The sequence below is a fragment of the Cebus imitator genome, unplaced genomic scaffold, assembly GCF_001604975.1.
Source record: "Cebus imitator isolate Cc_AM_T3 unplaced genomic scaffold, Cebus_imitator-1.0 Scaffold49, whole genome shotgun sequence".
NCBI lineage: Eukaryota > Metazoa > Chordata > Mammalia > Primates > Cebidae > Cebus > Cebus imitator.
The window spans coordinates 5,684,668-5,710,910 of NW_016107364.1; the positions used below are offsets into that span (position 1 = coordinate 5,684,668).

Below are 26,243 nucleotides of genomic sequence, written 5' to 3' on the forward strand. Positions count from 1 at the left end.
AAAAAAAAAAAAAAAAAAAAAAAAAAAAAAAAAGTTAAGACAAAGGAAAGAATCTTAAGAACTGTGAGGCAAAAGCACCAGCTAACCTCTAAAGGAAAACCTATCAGATTAACAGCAGATTTCTCAGCAGAAACCCTACAAGCTAGAAGGGATTGAGGCCCTATCTTAAGCCTCCTTAAACAAAACAATTATCAGCCAAGAATTTTGTATCCAGCAAAACTAAGCTTCATAAATGAAACAAAGACACCATCTTCTTCAGATAAACAAATGCTCAGAGAATTTGCCACTATGGAGCCAGCACTACAAGAACTGCTAAGAGGAGTGCTAAATATTGAACCAACTCCTGGAAACACAACAAAACAAAACCTGTTAAAGCATAAATCTCACAGGACCTATAAAACAAAAATACAATTTAAAAGAAAAGGTATACAGGCAACAAATAACACAATTAATGGAGTACTACCTTACATCGCAATATTAACATTGAATGTGACCTAAATGCTCCATTTAAAAGATACAGAATGGAAGAATGGATAATTCACCCAGCAACTATTTGTTGCCCTCAATAGACTCACCTAACACATAAGGACTCATATAAACTTAAGGTAAAGGGGTGAGAAAAGACATTCCACGCAAATAGACAACAGCAAGCAGGAGTAGCTATTCTTATACAAAACAAATTTTAAAGCAGTAGCAGTTTTAAAAGACAAAGAGGGACATTATATAATGATAGAAGGCTTTGCCTAACAGGAAAATATCAGTCAGAAATACATATGCACCTAACACTGAAGCTCCCAAATTTATAAAACAATTACTACTAGACCTAAGAAATTAGATAGCAACACAATAGCAGCAGGAAACTTCAATAAGCCACTGACAGCTCTAGACAGGTCATCAAGACAGAAAGTCAATAAAGAAACAATGGATTTAAACTATACCCTGGAACAAACAGATCTAACAGATATTTACAGAACATTCTACCCAACAACCACAAAACACACATTCTATTCATCAGTGCATGGAACTTTCTTCAAGCTAGACCATATGGTAGACCACAAAACAAGTCTCAATAAATTTAAGAAAACTGAAATTATATCAAGTATTCTCTCAGACTACAGTGGAGTAATACTGGAAATCAATTCCAAAAGGAACCTTCAAAACCACACAAATACATGGAACTTAAATAAGCTGCTCCTGATTGAGGACTGAGTCAACAATGAAATCAAGATGAAAATTTTAAAATTATTTGAAATGAACAACAAAATGAGACAGACTATCAAAACCTCTAAGGTAGAGCAAAGGCAGTGCTAAGAGGAAAGTTCATAGCCCTAAATCCCTATAACAAAAAGTCTAAAAAAGCACAAATAGACAATCTAAGGTCATACCTTGAGGAACTAAAGAAACAAGAATAAACCAAACCCAAATCCAGCAGAAGAAAGAAATAACCAAAATCACAGCAGAAGGGAGGAAAATCCAAATAAGCTCAATTAGAAATAAAATGGGAGATACTACAACTGACACCACAGAAATACAAAAGATCATTTGAGGCTGCTATGAACACCTTCACACACATAAACTAGAAAACCTAGGGGAGATGGATAAATTCCTAGAAAGATACAACCCTCCTAGCTTAACTCAGGAAGAATTAGATACCCTGAACAGACCAATAACAAGCAGTGAGACAGAAATGGTTAAAAAAAAAAAATTACCAACAACAAAAAAAGTCCAGGACCAGATGGACTCACAGCTGAATTCTACCAGATGTTCAATGAAAAACTGGTACAAATCCTAGTGACACTATTCCACAAGACAGAGAAAGAAAGAATCCTCCTCAATCATTCTATGAAGCCAGTATCACCCTCATACCAAAACCAGGATAGGATATAACCAAAAAACAAAACTAAAGACCAATATCCCTGATGAATATAGATGAAAAAATACTTAACAAAATACTAACTAATGGAATCCAACAAGATATCAAAAATTAATCCACCATGAAATGATCAAGTGGTTTCATACCAGGGATGCAGGGATGGTCTTACAAATGCAAGTCAATAAATGTGATACACCACATAAACAGAATTATAAACAAAAATCACATGATCATCTCAATAGATGCAGTAAAAGCATTTGACAAAATCCAGCATCACTTTATGATTAAAACTCACAGCAAAATTGGTATATAAGGGACATACCTCAATGTAATAAAAGCAATTTATGACAAACCCACAACCAACATAATATTGAATGGGGAAAAGTTGAAAGCATTCCCTCTGAAAATCAAAACAAGAGAAGGATGCCACTCACCACTCCTATTCAACATAGTAGAGGAAGTCCTAGCCAGACCAATCAGACAAGAGAAAGAAATAATGGGCATCTAAATCAGTAAAGAGGAAGTCAAACTGTCACTGTTTGCTGACAATATGACCGTATACCTAGAAAACCCTAAAGACTCTTGCAAAAAGCTCCTAGAACTGATAAAAGAATTCAGCAAGGTTTAATGATACAAAATTAATGTACACAAATCAGTAGCTCTCCTATACATCAACAGTGACCAAGCTAAGAATCAAATCAAAAACTCAACTCCTTTTACCATAGCTGAAAAAAAAAATATTTAGGAATATATGCAACCAAGGAGTTGAAAGACCTCTATAAGAAAAACTACAAAACACTGCTGAAAGAAATCATAGATGATACCAACAAATGAAAACACATCCCATGCTCATGAATGAGTAGAATCAATATTGTGAAAATGACTATACTGCCAAAGGAATCTACAAATTCAATACAATTCTCATCAAAATACCACCATAATTCTTCACATAACTAGAAAAAGCAATCCTAAAATTCATATGGAACCAAAAAAGAGCCCGCATAGCCAAAGCAAGACTAAGCAAAAAGAACAAATCTGGAGGCATCACATTACTTGGTTTCAAACTATACTGTAAGGCCGTAGTCACCAAAACAGCACAGTACTGGTATTAAAATAGGCACGTAGACCAACAGAACAGAATAGAGAATCCAGAAACAAACCCAAATACTTACAGCCAATTGATCTTTGACAAAGCAAACAAAGACATACAGTGGGGAAAAACACCCTACTCAATAAACAGTGCTGGGATAATTGTCAAGTCACATGTAGGAGAATGCAACTGGATCCTTATCTCCTGCCTTATATAAAAATCAACCCAATTGCTGGGCGTGGTGGCTCAAGCCTGTAATCCCAGCACTGTGGGAGGCCGAGGCGGGTGGATCACGAGGTCAAGAGATCGAGACCATCCTGGTCAACATGGTGAAACCCCGTCTCTACTAAAAATACAAAAAATCAGCGGGGCATGGTGGTGCATGCCTGTAGTCCCAGTTACTCGGGAGGCTGAGGCAGGAGAATTGCCTGAACCCAGGAGGCGGAGGTTGCGGTGAGCCAAGATCGCGCCATTGCACTCCAGCCTGGGTAACAAGGGCGAAACTCCGTCTCAAAAAAAAAAAAAAAAAAAAAATCAACTCAAGATAAATCAAAGACTTAAACCTAAGACCTGAAACTATCAAAATTCTAGAAGATAACATTGGAAAAACCCTTCTAGACATTGGCTTAGGCAAGGATTTTGACCAACAACCCAAAAGCAAATGCAATAAAAACAAAGATAAATCGCTGGGACTTAATTAAACTAAGGAGCTTTTTCACAGAAAATGCAACAGTCAGTAGAGTAAACAGACATCCTACAAAGTGGGAGAAAATCTTCACAATCTATACATCTGACAAGACTATTATCCAGAATCTACAACAAATTCAAACAAATTAGCAAGAAAAAAAAAATCCCACCAAAAAGTGGGTTAAGGACATAAATAGACAATTCTCAGAAGAAGATACACAAATGACCAATTAACATGAAAAAGTGCTCAGCGTCACTAACGATCACGGAAATACAAATCGAAATGACAATGTGATACCACCTTACTCCCGCAAAAATGGCCATAAGCAAAAAATCAAAACATAAGAGATGCTAGCATGAATGTGGTGCAAAGGCAACACTCCTATACTGCCAAAGGGAATGTAAACTAGTATAACCACTATGGAAAACAGTGTGGAGATTCCTTAAAGAACTAAAATTAGAACTACCATTTGATCCAACAATTCGACTACTGGGTTTCTACCCAGAGGAAAGTAAGTTATTACAGAAAAAACATACTTGCTCATGCATTTTTACAGCAGCACAATTCACAATTGCAAAAATGTAGAACCCACCCAAAAGTCCATCAATCAACAAGTAGATAAGGAAACTGTGGTGTATATATATATATATAATGGAATACTACTCAGCCATGAAAAGCAATAAATTAATGCCATTTGCAGCAACCTGGATGGGACTGGAGACTATTATTCTAAGTGAAGTAACTCAGGAATGGAAAATCAAACATCATATGTTCTCACTTGTAAGTGGGAGCTACACTATGAGGATGCAAAGGGATAATGACCCAATGGAGTTCAGGGACTCAAGGGGAAAGGGTGAGAAGGGCGTGCGGAATAAAAGACTACAAATTGGGTTCAGTGTATACTGCTCAGAAGATGAGTGCACCAAAATATCACAAAATTGCCACTAAATAACTTACCCATTTAACCAAATACCATCTGTTACCTCCAAAACCTGTGGAAATAATTTAAAAAAAAAAAAAAAGAAAAGAAAAGCAATTCAGAAATTTATCAGAGAAATTTAGCAAAGAGATTGAAATAATTGTAAAATGTCAGACAGAAATATTGGAACTAATAAACACATTTGCTGATCTGAAAAATTCATAGGAGGCTCTCAAAAACAGAATGGATCAAGCAAAGGAACGTATCAGTGGGGTAGAAAGCAGGTTATTTGAAAACATCTAGTCAGAGAAAAAAAATTAAATAAAATAAAAAGAAATGAAGACTGCCTACAAGATATAGAAAATTACCTCAAAAGGCCAAATCTAATCATTCTGGTGTTCAAGTGAAAGTTAAGCAAGAACAAGGAGTAGAAAGCTTATTCAAATAAATAATAACAGAAAACTTTCCAAAACCTGAGAAAGATAAATATCCAGGTACAAGAATATTAGAAAACTCCAAACAGATCTGACTCAATTAAGACTGCTCCAGGGCATACAATAATGAAATACTCAAAGGTCAAGTACAATAAGAGGATCCTAAAAGCAGCAAGAGAAAAGAAGCAAATAACATAAAGAGCACAAATTCATCTGGCAATAGATTTCTATATGGAAACCATACAGGCTAGGAAGGAGTGATGTGACATTTTCAAAGTGCTGAAAGAAAAAAATAAACTGCCATCCAAGAATATTTTATTTGGAAAATCTTTCAAATATGAAGGAGAGATAAAGTATCTTCCACACAAACAAAAGCTAGAAAATTCACCAACACCAGGCTTATCTTACATGAAATTCTAAAAGGAGTTCTTCAGTCTGGAAAAAATAAATACTAATACGCAAAAAGAAAACATTGGAAGATAGAAAAACAATTGGTAAAATTAAGCACATGAACTCAGAATATTCTAATACCGTAATTGTGGTGTGCAATCCATTCATAACTCTACTATGAAGCCCAAAAGACAAATCTATCAGCTATAATAGCTACAGCAACATGTTAAGAGATAGGTAATATAAAAATATGTAAACTGAGACAACTAAAGTCGAAAACATGGGGTGGGAAGTGGTAATTAAAGTATGTAATTTTTTTCTCATTTATTTATATCTATTCTTTTCTTTGTGTCCTAAGTTTTCATCTGTTTAAAATAACTTGTTATATCTATAAGATGTTTTTATAAGCCACATGGTACAAGAATGAAAAAACCTATTAACAGATTAACTAAAAATAAAAAGCAACAAATTAAAATATTCTATCAGATAAAATAACAACAAGGAAGGAAAGAAAGGGACAGATGGGTTACAAAACAACCAGAAAATAGGCAACAAAATTTTGGTAGTAATGTTTCCTTATTAATAATAACACTGAATGTAAATGAAGTCAATTCTACAATTAAAAGGCACAAAGTAGCTAGATGGATAAAGAAACAGAACCTAACTATACGTGCCTACAAGAAACCCACTTCACCTATGAAGACACACATCTACTGAAATGAAGGGATTAAAAAAAGATATTCCAGACAATTGGAAACCAAAAAAGAAAAGGAGTAGCTATACTTCTACCAGAAAATATAAATCAAGATAAAATAGACTGTAATAATGGAGAAAGAGGGTCACTAAATAATAATAAAGGGGTGGAGGTCAATTTGGCAAAAGGATATAACAATTATAAATATCTGTGCACACAACACCGGAGCTCTCAGTTATATAAATCAAATATTAATAGATCTAAGGGAAGAGATAGGGTGCAATACAATAGTAGGGTGCTTTAACATTTCTGCACCATCTCATGTCTATTGCACCACTATTCACAACAGCCAAAATATGGAATAATCTAAGTGTAAATTGATGGATGAATGAATAAAGAAAATGTGAAATATATACAAAATGGAATATTATTCACCGATTAAAAAGAATAAAATCCTGTCATCTGTAGCAATGTGGATGAAACTGGAGATAATTATATTAAGTGAAATAATCTAAGAACAGAAAACAAATACTACATGTTCTCATTTCTATGTAGGAGCTAAAAATGTCCATCTCATGAAGACAGAGAGTAGATTAGTCATGACTAGAGGCAAGAAAGGACAGAGATGAGAAGTTGATTAATGGGTACAATTATAAGGTTTGACAGAAGAGATAAGACCTAGTATTAGATAGACCAGTAGAGTGACTATAGTTTATGATTGTCTATTATATATTTCAAAATCGTTAGAATAATTAAAATGTTTCTAACATAAAAACACTTAAAATTATGAACATCACAAGTATATTATTTGATCTGCCAAGTTACATAAATGTATTAAATTATCACATGCATCCTAAAAATATGTACATTATGCATCAATTTAAAAAAATTATTTCCCAAAATATTTTTAAATGCAATATGTGTGAAGCATAATAAGGTAAAATGCAATAAAGAAAGATATGTCTGTAACTGGAGGGATAGACAAAAATTCTAAATAAAAATATATCAATCTATTACAAATGAATGTACAGATGTAGTATGAATCTGCTCAAAATCGAAAGAAGATATTTTAAAATCTAGCCAAGTGAATACTAAAAACATCTAAAAGCATAAATGGATAAAAATAATCAAGAAATCTTTGATAAAGTTCATTAGTAAGAAATTTTATATTGGGATAGGGAACATATTTTCATGACAAAATGAACAAGGAAACTTGAAGTATCTTCTTGCCTAGTAGAGATAAAAAAAAAAAAAAGTGCGCTTATTCTTAGCAGGAATAATCCTAAGAGGTAAAGGTATGGGAATCTGTAGGCTATATATAATTTTATGTTAATCAAAAGGAAGTACAGGTTGAAAAAAAGAGAAATAATCAATCTAAAGAAAATACAGTTGAGTATTTGCCTTTTATTCAAGAGAGCTTACCGTATTTACAAAAATTTGAAAGATGCAACATAAAATAATTATTGACATACAATTAAAAACCTCTAAGATTGAAAATAATATATATAAAAAGGCAAAAGACAAAATAGGAAAAATACTTTCAACAAATTTAATGCACATAAATCTTAGAAACATTTGAAACAATGGAACCAATAGAATATGAACACTGAATATTCAGTTAGAAGAAAAATATGATAATGAAAAATGATAACAGCACCAAACATGTTTGAAACATTCCTTAGTGCCTCATAAGGTAGGTACTAATATTTTCCTTATTCTGTGAGCAAGGACACTGTGGTAATTGATCAAGGTCACACACATAGTAAGAGGTGGTACTGAAGTCAGATCGTAAGAAGATGCACCTTCAACAGCCTGCAATATGGTTGCTAAAAAAAAAACATAAACCTTTGTGATAGTCAATGTTTAAAATAACCAACCTAACATTCAGACATATGTAAATTTAAAACAATTAGATGTCCTTTTCACCTCTCAAATCAATAGATATTTTTCAAAATAATGGTCATGATAATAGTGCTATAATCATGAAAAATGGATACCAAATGTCCAAAATTAGGAGAATGGGTCAATAAATCATAAAAAAGCCAAACAATGGAACGTTATGCAACTTTTCAAAATCATATTTTCAAGAACTATTTAGTGACATTTGGAAAATACGATGTAATTTAAAAGGAAAAAGAATGTAATATGGTTCACATAATGTTGTCTAAGGATATAGAGAGAGACATATGTTTGAAAATGGACCAAAATATAAACAATAGTTGTCCTCGAGTGATTTTCATTTGCTTCTTTATAAACTTCTATATATTCTGAATTTTCAAATCTCATAATCAAAAATAAACTGTTTTTTGTTTTATGTCACTTTTAATTGACAATAATTAGATATATTTAAGAGGTACAGAGTGATATCCCACTAAAAAAAAAACTGAAAATTCTGTCATTTGTAATAATATGGATGAATCTAGAAGACAATACGTTAAGTGAAATAAGCGAAGAACAGAGAAACGAATACTGTATGATCCCACTTACATGTGGAATTTTAAAAAACTGAAGTTAAAGAAGATGTTCGTTTTTTAAAGTAATTTAATAGCAACTCAAATAAAAAGTAAAATGTGACTGATTTCCAGTCCATTTTTTAAAATGTTGGAAGTCACCACTCCATCCTAACAAGCAAAAAATCAAGTCTTGTTAGATCGATAAGAAAAGTGAAGCCACAGGACAAATCACTGCCCCAAAATTGAAGAGAGAGACAGGGGAATATAGAGAATCGCAGCTCTATTAAGCTAAAACCTCCATAGGAACCAGTACCAAAAAAGGGGAAACCTGAGCTGTAGTTGATAAGCTGCTAGAGACTCAGTGTGGGCAAGTCTGAGAGTTAAAAACCTCAAGGGGATGGGACCCAGTCAAGGGGTGTGGGCACATTTATGTGAGTTTTACCTCTAGAATTTTCATCTGGTTCTCACAGTGAGTATCAGAAAAATATTCCCTCATTCCCCTGGAAAATAGAGGAGAAAGGAAACATTGAAATATAACAGAGTATTCTGTGCTGCTTAACAAGGTTTGTCCTCAAAAGAAACTAACTAGAGCCTAGCCTGCTAGGGAGTTTATCAGAGCCTAACCTACCTGAAGGAAGAGAAACACTCAACCCTAGTCCCCTCCCTCCAGCCATTCTGGAGATTGTAAAGTGGGGGACTGAGAAGTGCCTGTGAAGTTCACAATCTGGGGTCACAGGCTTACTAAAAGACTGAGATCTAATCAAAGGACTAGAGAATGCTAACCTCACACACACACCTTACCAAACCCATTACTACTTTTTGTGGTTCCTCTTACCCAGGACATCATGTACAGCTACCAAGAAAAAATTACAAGGCATACTAAAAAGCAAAACACATAGAATGAAGAGATAGAGCAAGCATCAGAAACAGACTCTGCTGTGGCAGGGATGCTGGAATTATCAGACTTATCAGGGATAAAACAACTATGATTAACACACTAAGGACTGTAAGGGATTAAAAAAAAAGATAGCATGCAAGAATAGATAAGCAATATAAACAGAAAGATGGAAACTCTAAGAGAACCAAAATAAATGCCAAAGATTAAAAACTCTGTAATAGAGATGAAAAATACCTTTGTCAGGCTTATTAGTAGCCTAGATAGAGCTGAGTGTATAATTTCTGAACTTAAGGATATGTCAATATAAACCTCGAAAACTGAAAAGCAAAGAAAAAAAAATGACTGAAAAAATACCCAAAACAGAATATCTAATAACTATGAGAAAACCACAAAAGGTGTAATTTACATGCAATGGAAATCCATAATGAGAAGAAAGATAAGAAAACAGAAAAAATACTTGAAACAATAATGACTGAAGATGTCCCCAAATTAAGGTCAGACATCAAACCATAGATACAGGAAGCTCAGAGAACACCAAGGACTATAAAAGCTCCCCAAAACTACAACTAGGTGTATAATCTTCAAACTACGGAAAATCAAAAAATGTAAGATACTGAAAGAAACCAGAGGAAAAGAATATATTACCTATAGAGAAGCAAAGATAAGAATTATATCTTACTTTTCCTCAGAAACCAGGCAAACATGAAAAGAATAGAGTTAAATATTAAGTATTAAGAGAAAAAAATCCACCATTGTAGAATTCTCTACCCTGCAAAATTATCTATTAAAAGTGAAAGGGAAATAAAAACTTTCTTAGAAAAACAAATATTGAAGAAATTTGTTACCACTAGACCTGCCTTGTAAAAGATGTTCTTCAAAGAAAGGGAAAATGATATAGGTCAGAAACTTGGATCTACATAAAGAAATAAAGAGCACTGAAGGAATAGTGAAAAAATAAAAACTTTTACTTCCTTATTCATAATTGACCTAACAGATAAGTTTCCTCAAAACAATAATAGTAATAATGTATTCAAATACATATACATATGTGCAGATGTATATGTTTATGTATAAGTGAAATGAGAAACAGCAATGCTACAAAGGTTGGGAGGGAGGAATTTGGTTTATTTTGTTATTATAAGGTATTTGCACTACCCATGAAGTGGCAGAGTATTACTTGAAAGTGAACTTCAATTATGGTAAATGTGGTAAATTCTAGGGCAACGATTGTAAAAGTTTAAAAAGAATTACAAGTGATATACTAAGAAAGAAGACAAAATGGAAGCATATAAAATGCTCAATTAAAACTACAAAATGCAGAAAAAGCATAGAATACATAAATAGGAATAAATAACAAAATAACAAATAGAAAACAATAACCATATGGTAGATATCTCTCCAACTGTAACAATAATAACTTTAAATACCAATGCTCTAAATATACCAATTAGGAGACAGAGATTCTCAGAGCTGGTGGAAAAAATAACAAGACCTAATTAGGTACTTCCTACAAGAAACTCACTTTAAAGATACACAAATTAAGTGAAAGGAAAAAATATACCATGCTAACACCAATCAAAAGAAAGTATAAGCAGTTATATGTCAGGCAGAGCATACTTCAGAGCAAGGAAACTTACCAGGGATAAAGAGGGGCCATCAGATACTGATAAAGAGATCAATTTTCCAAAATTCCGTAACAATTCTTAATATGTATGTGATTAACAAGAGAACATCAAAATATCTGAGGCAAAAACTGAAAGAACTGCAAAGAAAAACAATCCACTATTATAGTTGGAGACATCAACACCTCTCTATCAGAAATTGACAGATCCAGTAGGCGGAAAATCAGTAAGGACATAGGTGAACTCAACGTCATAAATCAACTGGGTATAACGAACATTTACAGACTACATCATACACCAAGAGCAGAATGTACATTTTTCTCAAGCTCACATGGGACATTTACAAAGACAAACCACATTATGGGCCATAAAACCATAAAACACACCTTGGCCAGGTGTGGTGGCTCACACCTGTAATGCCAGCACTTGGAAGGCCAAGGTAGGCGAATCACCTGAGGCTCTGTCTCCGAGGGAAAAGAAAAAAAAAAAACATAAAACATACCTTAACAAATTTACAAGACTGGAAATCATACAATGTCTGCTATCAAACTGTGAAATATAATTAAACTAGAAATCAATAACAGAAAGTGATCTGCAAAATTCCAAAGTACTTGGAGGCTGAACAACAGGTTTTTAAATAACACATGGGTCAAAAAAGAAATCCCAAGAAAAAATTTAAAATGTTTTGAAGTAAATGAAAATGAAAACACAACTTACGAAATTTTGTGAGAGGCAATAAAAGCAGTGCTTAAATGGAAATTTATAGCATTAAATTCATACATTAGAAAAGAAGAAAGATCTGAAATCAACAATCTAAGCTTTCACACCTTAAAAAAAAAACTAGAAAAAGATGAGTAAATTAAATCCAAACTAAGCAGAAAAAAAAGAAGAAAAATTAGAGCAAGAATCAGTAAAATTAAACCCAGAAAATATCAATGCAGAAAAATCTACAAAACCAAAATCTGATTTTTTGAAAATAAAAATAAAAGCAATAAGCATCTAACAAGGCAAACTAAGAAAAAAAGAACACAAATTGCTAATATCAGAAATGAAAAAAGGGACTATCAGTGTAGATCTCATGGATATTAAAAAGATAATAAAGATAATAGGAGAATACTATGAACAAGGCAATGTCCACACATTTGATAATCTAGATGAAGTGGACCAATTCCTTGAAAGACACAATCTGCCAAAATTCACACAAGAAGAAATCATCTAACAGGATATAACTATTAAAGAAATTGAATCAATAATTATTAACCTTGTAAAAAAGAAAGCATCAAGCCCAAATGGCTTCACTGGTAAATTCTACCAAATATTTAAGGAAGAAATTATATCAATTCTCTAAAATCTCATTCAAAAGATAGAAGCAAAGGGAATACTTGCTAACTCATTCCATAAGGCCAGTTTTGCTCTAATTCCAAAATTAAAAACATTGCAAGAAAAGAAAGCTACAGACAAGTATCTCTCATGAATAAAGATGCAACAATCCTCAACAAAATATTGGCAAGTCAAATTCAACATTGTAGAAAAATAATTATATATTATGAGCAAGTAGAATTTATCCAAGGTAATTCCAGCTGGTTCAACATTAGAAAATCAATTAATGTAATCCAATACATCGACAAGCTTAAGAAGAAAAATCACATGACCTTAACAATACATACAGAAACAGCATTCCACAAAATCCAGGAAAAACTAGCAACATAGGTGAACTTTCTCAACTTAATAAAGAATACCTACATAAACCCTACAGTTAACATTGTGCTTTATGGTGAGAAACTTGAAGCTTTCTCATTAAGATCAGGAACAGAGCAAGGATGGCTCTTCTCATCAGTGCTTTTCACATCATACTGAAGTCCTAGCTAATGCAATAAGACAAGAAAAGGAAATAGAAGGTATCCTGATTGGGAAGGAAGAAATAAAACTCTGTTCTCAAATGACATGATTATCTAGGTAGAAAATCCAAAAGAATCTAAAAGAATGGACAAAATCCAGGACACTGACAATACCAAATGCTGGTAGGAATGTGGAGCAATAGTAACTTTCATTTATGGCTGGTAGCAGTCACTTTGAAAGACAGTTTGGCCATTTCTTACAAAATTAAACATACTCAAACCATATGATCCAGCAATCACAACCCTTGGTATTTACCCAAAGGAGATAAAAACTTGTGGCAGTAAAAACCTGCACATGGATGCTTATAGCAGCTTTAGTCATAATTGCTAAAACTTGAAAGCAACCAAGATGTCCTTCAGTAGATGAATAAACTGTGGAATGTCCAGACAATGTGATATTATTCAGCACTAAAAAGAAATGAACTATCAAGCCATGAAAAGACACGGAGAAAACTTAAATGTGTATTACTAACTGAAAGCAGTTGGTCTGAGGAGGCTAATACTGTATGATTCCAACCATATGATATTCTAAAAATGGAAAAAGTATGGAGACAATAAAAATACTGGCAGTTGCCAGGAGTTAAGGTGAAGGGAAGGATCAATAGGTGAAGCTCAGAGGAATTTTAGGGTAGTGAAACTACCCTGTATACTACTATAATAGTGTTTATGGACCATTAATATTTGTCCAAACTCATTAAATATATACCACCAAGAGTAAGCCATACCATAAACTATGGTAGGACCTTGGGTGATTATGATACGGTCAACACTGTGCACTCTAGTGCAGGATATTAATAATGGGAGAGATTATGATTTTGTGGAGCAGAAGCTATATGGGAAATCTCCATACCTTCCTCCCAGTTTTGCTGTGAACCTAAAATGGCTCTAAAAAGTAAAGTTTATTTTTAGAAAAACTCAAATGACAGAGGCAGAATACTTTGTTATTTAAGATTTATCTCCCTTTGCTTCTTTAGTATTCTTCTTCCTCTCAATACTGATAAAAATACTGCAACATACTGCATCATGCAAAGTCTTTTTCCTTCAGCTTCTGAAAATTGGTAATAATTAGCCTGATACAAGATCAAATAAATATATATTTCTTCATACTCTGCATTGCTGATCAGGCCCTTTGGCAAGCTCTATTTATACTTCAAAGACACAACTGGACTATTTCCTGTCTTCTCTTTCACAGGGCAGCACCATCACCTCATTAAAGTGCTGGTGGACAGCTATGCTGAAAAGAGTTCATACAGTAGGCTTCACACTGTCAATTCCTAGGAAGATCTGCCTGCAATCCTGACCCTTGAATGTGGTCCAGGCATTTGGATTTCAGGAGTGTTCTCACCCATCATTCCTTAACCAGTAAGGGTGGTCCCTGCACCTAAACAATTTGTACGATGTGATTAATGCAACATTCTCTTTGCTTCTGCGAGTCTGGAATTCTGCTACTGCCAGGCAGAGACTGCCTATGTGACAAGCCCCCCGTAAAAACCCTGGGTGCTCAGTCTCTAATGAGCTCTCATTAGAGCTGCCTAATGGTAGACATTTCACACGTCTGGTCACAACTCATTCTTAGAGGAATTAAGTGCACTCTGTGTTGACTCCATGGGACAGAACTCTTAGCTTGCAGTGGTTTCCTGCAGACTTCACCCCATGCCCTTTTTCTGTTTGCTGACTTTGCTCTGTATCCTTTCACTGTCACACATCTTAGCCAACAATTCAACTATATCCTGAGTCCTGGGAGTCCTCCTAGTGAATGACTGAAATTAGGGACCCAATGTCATCTATTTACATTTCCAAAAGAATAGAAAACAAAATGTATATGGAAAAACCCACAAGCACTGTTATAAGCTCACCTCAAGTTTTCATTTACAAATTACTCTCAGTATTTCCTTCACTATTTACCCATACTCCCTCTTTCCCCTCATAAATCCAATTCAGGTAGCAAAATATTTCTTCATCTAAACTTCTTTTTAGTTTAATTTTAGTGAAAATACACAAAGAAGCAGGTAACAATATGTGCAAGCTCAGGGATCATAAATTTTTCTTTGAAAAGAAATTAGATGGATCCTTTTTAAAAATTATCAATATAGCCATAACTTGACAAAGTGGCAGAACACATGAAAATACAAAGAAAGGACACTTTCCAGTTCCTTGGGGAAGGAGTATGACAAAGTTCCAAAGGAGAAGCAGTCAGATAAACCTACAAGGAAAAAAGAAAGGACACAGATCCTTTTTATTCACTATCAGGTGCTAAGAGGTCAAAAAGCCTTTCCCTAGACACGGCTTCTTACTGAGGGAGAATAACGTCTAGAAGCATGAGCAATATTTTATGGAATTAGAGGACCGAGGGTCCTCCTGACCATGCCAAAATAGAACATGCTCGGATCTGAAAGGACAATGGAGGAAGAAAAGTAAAGGAGGACTTAGTGTCCACTGGCCTGAGAGCTGAGCCTGCTGGAGACATGTCAGAACTCAAAGCTAAGAGGAACGAGCTCTTGTCTCAAAATGGATGACTACAGCACTAGCTGAGCTAGGAGACGTTGCTGGTCAGCCAATGACATAACACTTATTTCTGAGTACTTACCACAGAAACAGTTTGGAAATACACTTCCCACTCTGTGACTCAAGAATCTAATCCCAGGTATTAGGAGTTAACTGGGTTCTTCTGGTTTGTTTTTAGTAAGGGACATTGAAAAGAAAATCAGAGGACCTTGTATCAAAGTTCATGAAACACAGTTAAGAAAACAGAACAAATGTATATTTTGTTCATAGAAAATACTGTGATCAAGTGGTAGACAACATTAAATTGCCAGAACTCACCCTGAATACTTCACTAGCACTGTTCTGTCTAAAAACAAACATAAATCATTTGATTATTTGCAGTCCCTGCATATTCAATTACAGAAATCATTTTAGCCAGTATAAGGCAAATTATTTTACACAATGCATTCTATACGAACTTTCTAAAGAAATACATATGTATCTTTTAAAGGACGAAGATATACACTGATATGCAGATACATCATAATGTAGCTAATCAAAATAGCTATTCATTGCTTCTTCTATGAGTCTAATATTAAAATATGAATAAAAGATTTATGTACACAAAAATAATTTGACAGAAAAATATGGAACTGTGAAAGATGTGAAAGGTGTTTTGCTCCACTCCCCTGGGTATCAATTTCTTTAATGATACTGTACTTTCTTGGTTACTATAGTTTCAGAGTGGTTAACATCTGCTAAGCCAGCCTCCTCTCAATTCATTTTCAAAACATAATCGAGACCTGGATGGTGATCACACAGGTTGCTTTCTTTACAATAATCTGTCTTATGCACTTTGGTATGTGTCATTTCACAACACAAAGATGGTTAATTACAAACATTAAAAAGAAAGAAAAAGCAAGGGAACAATTAACACAACATAGAATGGTGGTCCTGTCTGGCAGGAAAAGCAGCAGATGAGAGCAGAATGGGGACACGCAAGTGGCTTCAAAGTTTGTGGTACAAGCCTATTTCTAAACTGTGCTTGCTACATGATTTTTCATTGTACTGTTTTTCTGTAGCTTGTACAAATATAAAAGATTATACCTTCTCATAATTAAAAATTTAAAACAAAATTTCTCAGCCATTTCATATGTATGTGTGCATTCCAAACAGATTATAGACTCTACTCTGCAAGTTTGATACTCTGGAAGTTTGATAAATTTCCTTTTTTTTTTTTTTTTTTTTTTTTTTTTTTTTTTTTTTTTTTTTTTTTTTTTTTTTTTTTTTTTTTTTTTTGAGATAGAGTTTCACTCTTGTTGCCTAGGCTGTAGTGCAATGGTATGATCTCAGCTCACCAGAACCTTCACCTCCCAGATTCAAGTGATTCTCCTGCCTCAGTCTCCAAGTAGCTAAGATTACAGGCAAGGGCTACCATGCCCGGCTAATTTTGTATTTTTAGTAGACATGGGGTTTCTCCATGTTGGTCAGACTGGTCTTGAACTCCCAGCCTCAGGTGATCTGCCCACCTCAGCCTCCCAAAGTGCTGAGATTACAAGCGTTAGCCACCATGTCCGGCCTCCATTGGAGTTATTTAATAGGATTACAGTGACTTGGAGTAAATTGGAACATCCATAAAATCACTTATTCAAAAATAGAATCCTGCAAATGTCCATACAGAATGACCAAATTCTGGTTTTATTAAGAAATTATGTCATAAAGCTTTATCCTTTCCTCTACTACACAACACTACCACCTGGCCTGGAGCCCTCCCCAGTAACCTGTCTGGACACTGCAATTAGTCACTTCATCCCCACCCCAGCTCCTCCTGGTGTGCCCTTCCTCAGAACCCTTCAGGAATAACTCATGCCACCCATCCCCACCCATGCCTGTCCTGGATACCCAATCCTGTCTCTGTCCCTAATCCTATCAGGCAGGGATCACATGGAGGTGGGGCTTCCTTCTGTGCCTGGCCCATCTCCTGCATTCAGTAACTGTTTGTTAATGGATGAACCCCAAACGACCTGGCCTCATCCCTTTACTTCCTGCCGCTCCCTACAGCTTGCCTGGTTAGTGTCAGACCAGGCTTCTCAGGTCTTACGGAGGATGAACGGAGGAGAGAGCCACCTAAATTCCAGACACATGATGATAGAACATTTTATCCTCGATAAGGAGAAAGTTTTTTTTTTTTAATGGGGGCAAAGTGCTTTATCCCCAAATGCAATGACATAGCTAAAATTTACTAAATATACTGCATGGTACCACAAGAGAGTTTCTCAAAAACTACAGAGGACATTCTATTTGTATACTTTTTAAATTGTTAGAAAGACACTCTGATGGCAACAGTGCCCTCTGCTGACTCCTAGTAGTGTAACCATGGGAAGTGGAAATATAGTTGAATCCACCTTGGAAATCCTACTTTGTCATCTTTTTATTGAGGGGAAAATCATAAAAGGTGAATTATTCCTATCTCAGTTTCCCATTCTCCTTCATTTAACTAAACCTCTTATGTGTTATAACAATCATATAACCATCAAGGGGTTTATTAACATTAACACGGAATTGGCTTAAATGTTACTCCAGCAAGTCAGCAGCCTACCCTGACCACACTTACAATACCAAAACTTTGGAAATGCACTGACAGTCACATACACAAGAAGATATACTCTAAAAGCACATCATTTAGAAGGTAAAATTATACAGGAAGTATACTACAGGAAGCGGACATAGCTCACACTGGAGTTGCACAGACCTGAGTGCACACTGTGCTACCTGCTAGCTTTACAAAACAGAGATCTGACTCACTACCAGCTTCTGACTCCTCATCAATAACATGGGGAGGATAAGAGTACCCACCATTCAGGCTTGCTATGAAGAAGAAGTGAAATACTTAACACAAAACATTTAGCAGGAACCTATAATGGGTGCTCATTACTATCATCTTCATCATTATGTGCCCTATTACTATCATATTCATCATTATTAAGGGCACGTTTTGGGTATGAGGAATGCGATATAAAAATTAATCAACATTATGCTATATTTGTTTAGAATAATGAACAGCAGGTCCTCTTCTCTGAAGTTCTATATTTTCCCTTGAGGCAGACCTAGTGCCTAACAAGCCTAACTCCTCAAGAATAGAGTGACAGGATAATTCTACATGTATATGGATTCTAACATACATAATTCTATGTATTTTTTTAAATTTATTTTATTGTATTTTAGGTTTTGGGCTACATGTGAAGAACATGCAAGACTGTTGCATAGGTACACACGTGGCAGTGTGATTTGCTGCCTTCCTCCCCATCACCTATATCTGGCATTTCTCCCCATGCTATCTCTCCCCATCTCCCCACCCCCCACTGACCCTCCCCTATTTCCCCCCAACAGACCCAAGTGTGTAGTGCTCCCCTCCCTGTGTCCATGTGTTCTCATTGTTCAACACCCGCCTATGAGTGAGAACATGCGGTGTTTGATCTTCTGCTCTTGTGTCAGTTTGCTGAGAATGATGCTTTCCAGGTTCATCCATGTCCCTACAAAGGACACAAACTCATCGTTTTTGAAGGCTGCATAATATTCCATGGTGTATATGTGCCACATTTTCCCTGCCCAGTCTATCATCGATGGGCATTTATATATATATTTTTTTTGAGACAGAGTCTGGCTCTTTAGCCCAGGCTGGAGTGCAGGGGCACAATCATGTCTCACTGCACCCTGAAACTCTCAAGCTTAATCGATCCTCCCACCCTCAGTCTCCCAAGTAGCTGCAATTACAGGTGCATATAATCATACCTGGATAATTTTTGTATTTCTTTGTAGAGACAGGGCTTCACCATGATGCCCAGGCTGGTCTGGAAATTCTGGGCTCAAGTGATCTGCCTGCCTTGGCCTCACAAAGTGCTAGGATTACAAGCATAAGCCACCAAACCACACCACACCACATGAAGGTAGGCCAGAGTGTGGTGGCTCATGCTTGTAATCCCAGCACTTTGAGATCCCTAATGTTAATATTCCCCTTGATTGATTATATGACCTGTGTGTGTGTATATACACGTATATACACACACACAGGTCATATAATATATACATGTATAATATAACACATATATATACACACAGGTCATATGTATAGGCATACATATATATATACACACACACAAACATACATACATACATACATACACACACACACATGATAAAATCATCAAGGAGTCTATTAACATTATATACACACAGAGACAGAGAAAAAGAGAAAGAAAAAATGATTTCTAAATGTCAAATAATGTTATAAATTGATAAATTCTGTATGAAGACTGTACAAGTGTTCTCTGTATTTGCACATTGTAAAATTATTTCAAAATAAACATTTTAAAAACTGTAAAGTAATATAGTGTCTTAGAAGCAATTTTTACACAATAGTTGATGTTCTGCAAAAATTATGTCTTATAAACTATCTCAGATATAAACAGCATAAGTTCCTGATGTTTGCCTTTTAATGAGAGGATGAGATGGACACTTAGTACCTGTACACAAATTTCATTTTTATTTGTGTAGCAAAGTACCCTACCATAGGCACAAAGGTAGAAAGTACTCTGCCAGACGTTGAATTTGTGAGGCTTTTTATTTCCAGAGAGGTACACAGTAGCATACATTGGAAAGGGAACTCTGATGCCCTTCCTCTGGATTGTAAGAGAAAAGGAATCAAGGCAGTGGGGAGAGACCAGCAGTGGTAGCTCTGGAACAACACAGTGGCCTAAGAACCAGGCCTGACCAGCCTCCTGGGGCCTCCCCGGACCCTGAGAGGAAGGATGAGGGCAGGTCTTCACTCTCCTGTGGAGAGGCTCAGGCCCTCAGAGGCCCAGCCTGCAGCTCTTCTCTGCAGCATTCTGAAGCTGCATCTTTCCCTCTAGAGGCAACAGAAAACTGCAAGGGTTTTGACCAAAAAGATTGTGGCCAATGCGGCTGAGAATCCTTTAGCTAAAGAAACAGAAAGAGCTTTAATGTAACAGTCCCAGAAAAGTCTATCTAAGAGCCCTTCAGCTGTGTGGCCTTTGGGAGCCACTCATTCTCTTTGTGATATTTATGTGCATGCCTACTATGTGCCATGACAGTGCTGAACAAAATAAACCAAAATACTGCCTTGTGGAAATTACTTTTCTTAAACATATAAACTACCTAAATAAGTAAACTCAGTATGATAGATAGTGCTTTGGAAAAATACTGAGCTGGGCAGGTAGGAGATGGGGAGAGTAAGGGCTTCTAGGTGTAGCAAAGTGGGTTAAGCCGCACTGAGAAGCTGTCAGTGAATCAGGCCCAGAGAGACATGACATCCAAGGCATGATGCCCAGAACCCGTGTAGAGATCTGGGGCAGTAACGCTGCAGGCAGGAGGGGCACACCAAGGATCTGAGGCCACAGCAGGCCTGATAGTGTCAAAAAACAAAGAGGAACTCACTAAAGCTGCAGCAGAGCTAGAGGGGGGAAGACAAAAGGGGATAAGGCCAGAGAGGGGATAACAGCAGTGTGGGCTGAGGTGGGGGAGGCAGAGTAGGAACTCATAGGGCTCTGCAATGGTTTACGAGGTTTAAAGGGGAAGGAGAGCTCTGAGGAGCAGCTGTGGCTGGGACCAGCTAGCCATCTCAGCTCATCACTGTGGAAATCACATCTTGTTCCCCCATTTCCCAGGCCAGCTGCTCACAGTGGTGGCACCAGGTCAGACCAGATGCCCAATTCAACACTCCATGAGGAAACTGCAGCCATAGAGAGCAGAGACTCACTTCTGTGCTAATACTGGCATAGAAGACACAGCGTACCTTGGGTATGCATTACAGCATACTGGGGGCACCCTCTACAGTGTACAAAGTGTATACTTAGTCAAAGGGATATCATAGTCTCCAATGTTCATGAATATAACAAAGCTTCAAAATACACATAGCAAAAACTGGTAAAACAACAACAAAAAAATTACACAAATTGACAGAGTTGGACATTTCAATACCTGTCTCTCAGTAACTGATAAAACAAGTAGGCCAAAAAAAAAAAAAAATCAACTCTCTCAATCAATATTATCTAATTAATATTTTAGAACACTCTACTCAACAATAGCAGAACACATTCTTCTCAAGTACACATGAAACATATACGAAGATAGATCATATTCTGGAACATACAACAAATTTCAATAACTTTTTGAAAACTCAAGTCATACAAAGCATATTTCCTGACCACAATCAAATTATATTAGAACTCAGTAACAGAAAGATCTCCAGAAAATCCCGAAATATTTGGAAACTAGATTACACACTTCTATTTAACCCATAGATCGAAGAAGAAATAAAAAGGAAATTAGAAAGTATTTTAAAGTGAATAAAAATGAAAATAAAACATATCAGAATTTGTGGGGTGCCACTAAATCAGTACTTAGGTGGAAGTTCATAGCACCAAATGTCTCAATAGGATAATATGAAAGTTCTCAAATCAATCATTTCAAATTCTCCCTTAAGAAACTAGAAAAAGAGCAAGTTACAACATAAGCAGAAAAAAAGTAGAAAGAATAAAAATCAACATGAAAATCAATGAAATACAAAACAGAACAATACAGGAAAAATGTCAATAAAACCAAAAGTTAGGTCTTTGAGAAGATCAATAAAACTGATAAACTTTCAGCCACACTGATCAGGAAAAAAAAAAAAAGGAAAGAATCACAAATTAGCAATATCGGGAATCAGGTTGTATCACTACAGATTCTAAAGTCATGAAAAAGATAATAAGGGGCTAAAGTTCTATTATAAAGAACTTTATGCCAATATATTCAGCAACTTAGATAAAACGAACAAATTCCTTAAAAGATGAAAAATACCAAAGCTCATTCAAGAAGACATAAACAAACTAACAAGCTCTATCTCTGAAAGAAAATGAAACTGTAGTTAAGTCTTCTCATAAAGAAAGGTCCTGGCTTTGATGACTTCATAGATGAATTCTATCAAACAAAGAAGAAATACTACCAATTCTATGCAAAATCCTCCAAAAATCCAACAGGAAAAAATACTTCCAAACTCATTTCATGGGACCAAAACCTCACAAAGAAATTACAAAACAACTGGAAGATAAAACGAAGGAGAAGTAACAAGAATTAAATACATCATAAATATCTTAACAAGAAATGTGCAAAACTAGTATCAAGAAAATTCTGAAACACTCCTAAGAGACATAAAAATATTTTTAAACAGGATGGAGATCCAAGATGGCCAAATAGGAACAGCTCCGGAGTGCAGTTTCCAGTGAGAACAGCGCAGAGGGTGAGTGCTCACCACATTTCCAAACAAGTTTCCACTGCCCACAGATCAGGAGATTTCCAGGCCAAAAAGCATAACTTTTGAGTTTTCAGCATGGTGGTTTTCAACCTGTGCCATGTTGGCACACAGAAACTCACACAAGTCTTGGCAGTCATTTCAACTGGTACCTGGAACACCTGAGAGACACAGCCGTCCATTCAACTGAAAGGGTGGGGGCTAGGACAGGGAGCCAGGCGATCAGTCTCAGCGGGTACCACCCCTACAAAACAAGCAATCTGAAATGCTCTGGATTGAGTTTCAAAGCAAGCACAGCTGGACCCAGGACCATCCAGCTCAGTGGGGAAGGGCGTCCCCCGCTACCGGGGTAGTCCACCAATACCTAGGCACTTCACACAGCAGCTGGACAGAGCCTGTGGCAGCTCAGCAACACCTCTGCTGGTCAACTGTGACTAGACTACTCCATGCGGGGCAGGGCATCTATGAAAAAAGGTAGCAACACAACAGGAACTTATAAATAAAAGCTGACCTTCCTAGAACAGAGCACCTGGGAAAAGAGGCGGTTATAAGGTCAGCTGCAGCAGACTTAAAGGGACCTGAGAACACAGAGCTCCCAGCACAGCACTTGAGCTCCTATAAGGGACAGACTGTCTCCTCAAGCAACTCCCTGACCCCCATATACCCAAAGAGACACCTCACAAAGGAGAGCTCAGGCCGACATCTGGTGGGTACCCTTCTGGGACAAGAATAGCAGAGGAATAAACCGGCAGCAACACTTGCTATTCTGCAGCCCCCATGGGCAATCCCCAGGTGAGTGGGGTCTGGAATGCTCCTCTAGCTAAATGTCCCAACCAAAAGACACAGTCTGGCAAATTGGATAAAAACTCAAGACACATTGGTGTGCTGTATTCAGGAAACCCATCTCACATGCAAGGACACACATAGGCTAAAAATAAAGGGATGGAGGAAGATTTATCAAGCAAATGGAGAGCATAAAAAAGCAGGAGTTCCAATCCTAGCCTCTGAAAAAATGGACTTTAAGTCAACAAAGATCAAAAGAGACACAGAAATGCATTACATAACGGTAAAAAGGATCAATGCATCAAGAAGAATTAATGATCCTAAATACATACACACCCAATACAGGAGCACCCAGGTACATAAAGCAAGTTCTTAACGACCTACAAAGAGACTTAGACTCCCACACAATAATAGTGGGAGACTTTAACACTCCACTATCAATATTAAGACAGATCAACGAGACAGAAAATTAGCAAGGATATCCAGGACGTGAACTCAGATCTGGACCAAGCAAACCTAATAGACATCTACAAAAATCTCCACGCCAAATCCACGGAATACACATCCTTCTCAGAACCACATTTCACATACTCTAAAATTGACCACATAATTTGAAGTAAATCACTCCTCAGCAAATGCAAAAGAATGGAAAATCATAACAAACAGTCTCTCAGACCACAGTGCAATCAAATTAGAACTCAGAATTAAGAAAGTAACTCAGAACCGCACAACTTCATGGCAACGGAACAACTGGCTCCTGAATATCAACTGGAAAAACAATGAAATGAAGGCAGAAATAAAGATGTTCTTTGAAACGAACAAGAACGAAGACAATGTACCAGAATCTCTGGGACACATTTAAAGCAGTGTCTACAGGGAAATTTATAGCAATAAATGCCCACCAGAGAAGTGAGGAAAGATCAAAAATCAACACCCTATCATCAAAATTGAAAGAGCTAGAGGAGCAAGATCAAAAAAACTCAAAATCTAGCAGAAGACAAGAAATAACTAAGATTAGAGCAGAACTGAGGGAGATAGAGACACAAAAATAAAAATCCTTCAAAAAATCAATAAATCCAGGAGCTGGTTTTTTGAAAAGATCAACAAAATAGACAGACCAGTAGCCAGAAAAATAAAAAAGAAAAGGGAGAACAATCAAATAGATGCAATAAAAAATGATAAAGGGGTTATCACCACTGACTCCACAGAAATACAAATTACAATCAGAGATTACTAGAAACAATTCTATGTACATAAACCAGTAAACCTGGAAGAAATAGATAAATTCCTGGACACTTGCACCCTCCCAAGACTAAACCAAGAAGGTGAAACCTTGAACAGACCAGTAACAAAGGCTGAAGTTGAGGCAGCAATTAATAGCCTACCAACCAAAAACAGTCCAGGTCCAGACGGTTCACAGCTGAATTCTACCAGATATAAAAAGAAGAGCTCATACCATTCTTTCTGAAACTATTCCAAACAATACAAAAAGAGGGAATCCTTCCTAAATCACTTTATGAGACCAACATCATCCTGATACCAAAACCCTGCAGAGACTAAACAAGAAAAAAAAATTGAGGCCAATATCCACGATGAACATAGATGCAAAAATCTTCAATAAAATACCGGCAAACCAACTGCAACAGCATATCAAAAAGCTTATCCATCATGATCAAGTAGGCTTCATTCTGGGGATGCAAGGCTGGTTCAACATACACAAGTCTATAAATGTAATTTACCACATAAACAGAACCAAAGACAAAAACCACATGATTATCTCAATAGATGCAGAGAAGGCCTTCAACAAAATTCAACAGCCCTTTATGCTAAAAACTCTCAATAAACTAGGTATCGAAGGAATATATCTCAAAATAATAAAAGCTATTTACGACAAACACACAGCCAATATCATACTGAATGGGCAAAAATTGGAAGCATTCCCTTTGAAATAAAGTGCTAGACAAGGATGCCCTCTGTCACCACTCCTATTCAATATAGTACTGGAGGTTCCAGCCAGAGCAATCAGGTAAGAAAAAAAAATAAACTGTATTCAATTAGGAAAAGAGGAAGTCAAATTGTCTCTACCTGCAGGCAACATGATTATATATTTAGAAGACCCTATCATCTCAGCCCAAAATCTCCTTAAACTGATAAGCAACTTCAGCAAAGTCTCAGGATACAAAATCAATGTGCAGAAATCACAAGCATTTCTATACACCAATAAGAAACTAACAGAGAGCCAAATCATAGCAAACTCCCATTCACAATTCCTACAAAGAGAATAAAATACCTACAAATACAACTAACAAAGGATGTAAAGGACCTCTTCAAGGAGAACTACAAACCACTGCTCAAGGAAATAAGAGAGGACACAAACAAATGGAGAAATATTCCATGCTTACGGTTAGGAAGAATCAATATTGTGAAAATGGTCATGCTGCCCAAAGTAATTTATAGATTCAACACTATCTCCATCAAGCTACCAATGAAATTCTTCACAAAACTGGAAGAAACCGCCTTAAACTTCATATGGAACCATAAGAGAGCCCACAAAGCCTAGACAATCCTAAGCAAAAACAACAAAGCCAGAGGCATTATGCTACCTGATTTCAAACTATACCATAAAGCTACAGTAATCAAAACAGCACGGTACTGGTACCAAAACAGATACAGACTAATGGAACAGAACAGAGGCCTTGGAGGCAATG

The 26,243-nt window shown here is 36.2% G+C and overlaps 1 protein-coding gene across 2 annotated transcripts in view; it reads right to left on the reverse strand.

Moving 5' to 3' along the window:
• Positions 1–26,243, reverse strand: part of FBXO15 (F-box protein 15) — a 77,531-nt gene that overhangs the window by 21,479 nt on the left and 29,809 nt on the right. The window lies entirely within an intron of this gene.